This window comes from Magallana gigas, chromosome 1, assembly GCF_963853765.1.
Source record: "Magallana gigas chromosome 1, xbMagGiga1.1, whole genome shotgun sequence".
NCBI lineage: Eukaryota > Metazoa > Mollusca > Bivalvia > Ostreida > Ostreidae > Magallana > Magallana gigas.
Genome location: NC_088853.1, coordinates 46,718,906 through 46,726,879, shown reverse-complemented (window position 1 = coordinate 46,726,879; position 7,974 = coordinate 46,718,906). Strand labels below are relative to the sequence as shown.

General features: G+C 35.7%; 1 pseudogene; it reads right to left on the bottom strand.

Moving 5' to 3' along the window:
• Positions 1-1,121: 1,121 nt before the first annotated feature.
• Positions 1,122-4,269, bottom strand: LOC136275982 (transketolase-like protein 2; annotated as a pseudogene).
• Between the last annotated feature and the right edge of the window lie 3,705 nt (positions 4,270-7,974).

The window sequence follows — 7,974 nt, the reverse complement described above, 5'->3', positions numbered from 1 at the left end:
ATTTTATACCATAGTATAAATAAGTGCCTTATTTACCAAAACACCAAATTTTAACCCAGAATGGGAATTGCACCCAAATCTCTCTTTTCAGAGCACTTTACTTTTAAGCTATCTAGGTTTATGGTGGTATTTTGGTGTGATTTTAATATTCTTAAAAACATTTGGCGAGCAGATTTCCATCTGATTGAGCTAGCTATCTCCCCCCCCCCCCCATTACTATAGACTGTTAACAGGTTAATAATCGATGTCGGGATATAAAACATAAATTGTAAATATGAATCCTCTGTTAACAGTTACAATCTCGATGGCTCAGAGCAAACAAATGAGCGAAACTCTTAGTGTACATGACATATATTGTACTTACTGTAAAGCGGCAAAATACAAACTCCATTTTCAGCATGCTCCGTCATTTCACACACCGCTCCCAATATCCAAGTCGATCTCTGAACATGAACTTGACGCATGCTTCATCAAGGGCCCCAAGAGGCCTGTCCCTGCAATCTCCACACTTTCACACTTTAAGTCTAATTCAACTTTAACTTTGAGAAGTAAACTGTGAAGACGCGAACCAGCGTCCAAACACCAAATTCAAATATGGCCGCCACCCATTGCTTCGTTCTAATCTGGGTCACCTGTTACTAACGATGTTGTACTAATGCGCGGGTAGTTTGAAATGTCATTTACGGTTAAAACAAAAGCATGAAAATGGTATGGAGAGTTCGTTTTGTTTTAAGTATTAAATTATAAGGAATGAATTTAATTTTGACGTATGTTATACGATATAATATACGTCAAAATTAAATTCATTCCTTAAATGCTATAGGCATGGTCCTTAATTTTCACAACTTTGAATCCCCTTTGCCTAAGGGTGCTTTGTGCCAAGTTTGGTTGAAATTTCCCCAGTGGTTCTTGAGAAGATGTTGAAAATGTGTAAAGTTTATGGACATACAGACACTTAGACAGACAACGGACAAAATGGGATCAGAAAAGCTCACTTGAGCTTTTAGGTGAGCTAATAATGTAATACCTATACACTTTGAATTCATTAACTTAACAATTAGAAAAATATAACAATATTGAACCTGTTCAGGTTATTGTAACATTTGACATTTATTAAAAATTCAATAAAGACCGTAATCTAATTTAAGAACCATAGCAATGCAGAATTTCATCAGAGAACAAGCAGAGAACAATAAATTAAGGTTTACCCTGGCTTTGCCAATCTGTAGGTTGTCGTCTGGGGAGTAAATGATGGGACTGTTAGGGCGGCTGGTTTTGATGAAGCTGACCCTGGGGGTGTTAGCTGCCAGCTCAACGGCCCTCTCCGTGGACATGTACGTCATTGCTCGTGTAGAACACCGTGGAGCCAGGGATACTGCGGAACATGGACAGGTCCTCTAGTGCCATCTGGGAGGGACCATCTTCTCCTATGGGGGTCAAGTAAATACATGTACCAATCAAGTTACTGTACAGAGATATTTTCACAAAATACATACTAATCATACAGGATATATTTCAACGCAGATGCATGTTTTGTTTTGGTATACTGTATTCAAAGTGAGGAGGTTAACATCAATAAAATTACAGGGAAGTTTTCACCAAAAAAAAATATTAACCTGATTTTCAATTGTGAAATTTGTAGCAATAGAATATATTTTAAATTAATTGAAAACTGACTTTTATGGTCAGTGAATGGTTTTGCATAATTGTATAATGTTCATATTACTTCAGAAACATATATATATATATATATACATAATTTCATGGACTCCAGGTTGTTACTTTTATAATGGGCAAACTCGTCCATCACTTAAAAATTACCAATAGACACTCCAGAGTGAGAGCCCACAAAGTTGGCATTAGTCTGTGAGATGGCCCCCATTCTGATCTGATCAAAAGCCCTGGCTCCAGGGCCATAAAACTTAGATGAGCTTAATTACTTTTGATCTAAGTCTCACTTTTACAAAGGAAATACATAGTGGAAGAGTGAGACTTAGATCAAGAGTGAGCTCGTCTAAGTTTTATGGCCCCGGGGCCTGGTCAGGAAGCAGGCGAATGTGGAGATGAATGGCATATGGTCCTTCCACGGGTTCCACAGACAATCCCCACCCCAACAAGATTCTGCTCAGCGATGAAGCATCCAATGAACCATGCAGTCAGAGAAGGCTTCCTATATACGTAAAAGTATTGAAAACATGCAGATGATGCAATATCCAGCATATTATCATTATAACACTTGATGATACAATATCTAGCATAATTGCCATAATACTGACTTAATTTTTTTTAAATGAGAATATCTACGTATCACAATATAATCTATACTTCAATTTAAGGTAACCGAAATCTTCCATCATAACTTTTGAAAGATTTTCTTAATATTACATCATGCGTTCCTACTTTTATATTGGTATGAAAGTCTTAATGGTCAGAAACCCATTCAGTGGATTATTTGATTTCTCATTTCTTATAACTGAGCAAATTAAAGAATATGGGCAGTAGGTTTCCAAAATTTTGGGCTTTAATACCGATAAATCAGAAGAATACTGTCTTTTGTTTTATATATTTTAAACATCATTGGTACTTGAAGATTATCAATTTGTTTTTATTTTTTCTCAGTTAAGCTTCGCTAATTAATGATTAACGAAATTAAATTCCTCAAAAAATCCCGGAAATCATCTAGATTTTTTTTATTTTAAAATCTTGCGCAATACATTCACGCTAACGGGATCTTTAGTTTATGTTTCCACAACATCATATTTGCATGAATAAACTCAGAAATGATAATACAAATACGGGTAAATTTTAATTGGAAAGTTGCTATATATTCTGTTCATATATATATTAATGATTTCTTATGAGAGAAAGTATAAAATACTGTATACAGAGTTATTTTCGCCCTATGTTATTTTCGTCTTAAATTCGCCCAGACACGCATGTTTACTAAAGAGATAAATTGGAACATTGGAATTCGCCCAGTTTTAAATTCGCCCGGTGATAACGATGACGAAAGGGGCGAAAATAAAACAGGGGTGAATATTTCCCTATATACAGTAACAAATATACATTTCAACTAAGTACTTACTTTTGTCTTCATGAAGACAAAAAATATTTGATAACATGCAAAAAAATTCACATTATCTTAGGAGATTGAACATAGAATATGTTTTATCGTATAAACAATGTCCTACGGACCCAGTTTTACGATAGAATGCATTCCGTTCTCTGTTGCAAAGAAAATATGTGTACACTGGTGAAAAAGTGTTGAATTCTATATATATATATATATATATAATTCATTTATTTTCTCCAAAATCGTTCCGGAGCGGATCTGCAATTTTCTGCTACATTACGGGTTTAAGGGAGGCATTCTAACTGTTGTGAGGGCCTTTACTGAGACACAGATTATTCAAACTAAGGAAAGTGTAGTGAAATTAATAGCATCATTGTAGGCTTATAGCTTTGATATGTAAATGTCAATAATACGGTGTGTCGATGTACCTATTTCGTAAATGTCCAATATGCAATGTCAATCCGTGCACATGATACATGATACGATAGGATAGGATTGTAAAAAATAACGTTGCGGGTACTGTATGCCAAAGTCTTTGGAATTAAATCTGGAACTTCTCAAGTCTTTTCAATGTGACCTGGAATTTCTTCAATTTTGAAATTCTTATTTATTTTGAGAAATTAAGGCCTGGACCTGGACTAATTACCAGTAATTGACAATTATAAAAAAATCCTGGTGCTCTTTCACTATAATTTTTTTATTATACCTGGAATTCCTTTGCCTTTGAAGGTCGATCTTGGCCAGAATACAGGTGGGTCTGCCCTTGACAGTGAACCCATCAACCACGCTGGTGTTCCAGCTACAGGCAAAATTATGTAAAATTGCAGAACATTTCTCAATGATTATGATGGAAAATTCAGAACGATCAACCTTAAAAATGGATCCCAATCTTTGACTATTTTACAAATCATACAAATATATAGAAGGGAGACAGTAGAAATGGAAAGCAAGCTAAATTATTTTCTCAAATGATAAAACCCCCCCTGAGAGAATCATTCAATGATTTTCTTTCTGAACCAAATTAAGATATAAATCTGTGTTATTTTATCCAAAAGCCTCAGCTCTCTTCCTTTAGACATCCTCACTGTCATGCTGCAGGCTGGTGGGCTTGCTCTGACCCAGCCGATTTACGTCAAAGAGGGCTCCCGGCCAGGTTGTCCAGCTTGTAGTAGCTGCTGAAGGCCATGGTTTCCCATGCACACAGGCCCCTTGGGCTTAGCACTTTCCCCATCACCGATGACACAAAGCACTCAGAAACTGAAAGGGTACTATAAACACAAAATATAAGGGAGACAGACCCCCTCCACATTATACTACCAATGAAAGTATGGATCGAAGCATGAACACAGAAGACAAAGTGAAATAAAGGCTTCAGCATGTACATGTATACAGAAAATTGATTCATTAATAACAGTGTAAAACACATGGTAGCTAAAAAATTACCAAAGAACACATTTTTAAAGTTATTATAAACAAAAAAGTTTATACATTTGAAAAGTGATGTTACATGCATATACTCAGTCTTGTCAAGTAATTTCCCGGTGTAGGCCATGCCACCAGCACATCTCAGACCCTGATCCAGGGACCCAGTGGCCACATCAACGAAGTTCAGTCTCTGTAAAGAAATCATACATTGTACCAATAGTCTTCAAAGTCTGACCACAACAACCGGGAAAAAGATACCAATGAATGCCACTACCTATTAGTGTACCGGGTACTCAAGGCATGATTGATCACACATTGACAACAGGACAAAATTTGAGACAAATTTAATGAACCTCTTATGGACAGCCATTATTCAACACATCATTTTAGCTGTTAACACGATTAAGTTGGTTAAACAATTTGACCTATATAAATACATGTACTAATTAAGTTTAAAAAAAATATGCAACAGGGATCAACCAAGTAAAAAGATTTAGATGCATTTCAAGAAATGTCTGATTACAGTCTAACATCATTAACTTAAACTCCACATAACCAAGAAAAAGGTAAAAATACTTTATAAGTGTATACTTATTAGAATTCCAAACCACCTTTTTTTTTTAGTAATTTGTGTTGATTTTGTGGTAGTGGGTTAAATGTCCCAAAGATAAACAAGTCCACTTATTTAGGGTTCTTCATTTATTCATGCAGATACATGGATTTAAAGGATTAAACCCTGTAATATAATCAATAGATATCAGCATAAAAATGATCAATGTTTACAATAAGTTTCAGCATAAAAATATACAATCATATTCAAATGCATATTCATGAAATACATTACTGCTCAGAGTTCACTAATCAAACTACAGTAAAACACGCTTATAACGACGTTATAAGCATAATTCGTTATATCCGTAAGGTTTACAACATGAAATAGAGACTTGTGGAATGAAATTCAATTCGCTGTAAGCGTCAATTCATTATATGCGTGTTCGTTATAACCGTGTTTTACTGTATTTGTAAAGAAGGATAACTCTGATTATAATGCATCATAATTTCAGGGTCAAGAAGAGTTACTGCCCTTGAACACAATTTACAAAAATATAGAAATATGCTCTATATACACTATATGTACACTAACACTAAATACTATAGTATATACAATATACGAAAACACTATATAATTATATCATAACTTACAGGAGTGGGATGTCCCTCCAGGTCGGAATCGATCTTACTGAGCTTAAGCAGATCGGACACAGGAAATAGTCCCACCTCTGCCCAGGCAGCGTAAAGGATGGGGGAGGCATAACCCTGTCAATCATATCAAAGACTTCATTAATGAACATTATTTTCATGATAGTTGCAAGCCAAAAGTGAGGCCAAAACAGTAATGGCAGATACACACTGTACTGGTACCAAAACGAGGCCCACAGGCCACATCGCTCACCTGAGCAACAATAGTTAATATGATAAAATCAGCTTCAATTGGAGTCATAATACAAAACATCTGGACAATGTGGTATAATACATGTAGATCCTATACAAAAAAACTGTTTCCCCCTGGATATTCTTTTATTTATAATCAGGTCCCTTTTTTTACAAGATGATTTTGTGGTCATATTACATTCAGCATTGCAGTTCTCAAAAAGACCCTTAACAATGGTTTCCGCCGTATATTTTTTTGTTGCTATGTGGAGCGCGTGTAGTAGCGGGTGTAAACAGATCTCGTGACTATAGGCTATATTTACTTCGTATCATAAGACGGTAAGTTGACGTAACTTCAATCTTCAATGCCTCAGTATTGCTGTGTGCCTGGGTGCACGGGATATGGTGGACACAAGTTTCCTCATGACAAAATCCACTCAAAAAAGTGGAGAATAGCGATAAAACGCACTGATCCAAAATCAAAACAACTTTGGAAACCTGGACCTAATGATGTTGTATGTAAGGCTCACTTTGTGCCGTTGGACTTCAAGAGCACTTTATTGGGTTAGTAAAAAATTCAGTGATTTAATTTTGTTTATGTTTAAGGTTTGACATTTCTTATCTTTTTGCTACATTTCAATACATCTGCATAATTACATACGTGCATTCATTTAATACGAAATTCCTCAGAAAAACGTCGCACTACATTCCAATGCTTGTTAAACATGTTAAACTGATTTCAATAGTAAAAGCATTGACACTTATACCACTATTTATTGTCAGAGGAATCTTGGATTTTGTATTTTTAATCAACAAATAACTTTCTTTTGATTATCGGGAAGTACATGTACAGTAGCATAATACTCTTGCCTGAGCTAGTTCTCTTACACGGAAAGCTCCTATGTCCCAATGTAATATGCACACTCACTCACTGTGAATGGAATTGATTTATATGTAATCTGTACGTGTACTTAAAAAGTATAATCATTAGAAAACTTATTTTTAACTTGTTTTTTCATCATCAATTAATTTTAAGAAAATGATGCTTTGTGGTTGCATGTTTTTGTTTCGGGTGTGGTGAAGATACATCACAAAGCCATAGGCGGATTTAAAAATGGTCCTGACATTCGCCGAAGATGAACTTCTTTCTGAATAATACTTAGCAGTTGAGGTTTATGAGAAACTACTGATTTTAAGTTTTTTTGTAATAATGGAATCCTTTCACCTGTGAAATGCAGGTAAAACCCTTTTTGAAACCCATTAAGCAAAGAGGTAGCAATATTTTTACAGGGATAATCCACCAGACATTTTCTAAGGTTGTAAATATTAATTGGGGAATGACCTATAGGTCCCATATATCTCTGTCTAGGGAGTTGTGGTAGGAATCTAGGTCTGACGGGACTTTGAGAGGGATTACACTGTTGACATGAATTGAATTGTAAGTTCGGCTGTGTAATATATATTGGTCTGCGGAGGTCTTTCCAGCCTGCAATAAATACAAGGGTGAGTTTTGTGGCAGTACATGCATGAATGTTGATATAAACATGGGTACTTTGCGCAAGAGCCCCTGAAGTTATAATCGTAACATTTTAAAGTGGAAGGAGGCTGAGTGGTCATTGGTGCTTGTGATGACATATATAACAGCCAGAGTTCAGCATCGACTGAGCCCCAGTGGGTGGACGTATACTTGGACATTTTCAATCTGAATTGCCTGTCATACTCAATCCAGTTTGAAGAAGGACTGGTATTGGCCCCCAAACGTATAATTTGCATGTACTTGAGAATGCCCTGGGCATCATTAGGATACTTTGCAAGATAGATACTGGCGAATATTAAGAATGCATCGGTCCATGATTGAACTGAAGTGATTTTGTTTTGATTGGACTTCGGTTGAAGAACCAACTGACCTTGAACTAAAGCAATTTTTTGTTGATCCCCCGTATCAATATCAGATTGTACAACTTTAATCAAGTCGATGTATTGTTTTTCCCATATTTTGTCCTTAGTTGTTTGCAGAACATGAAGGCCAAGGTTATCAGATACAC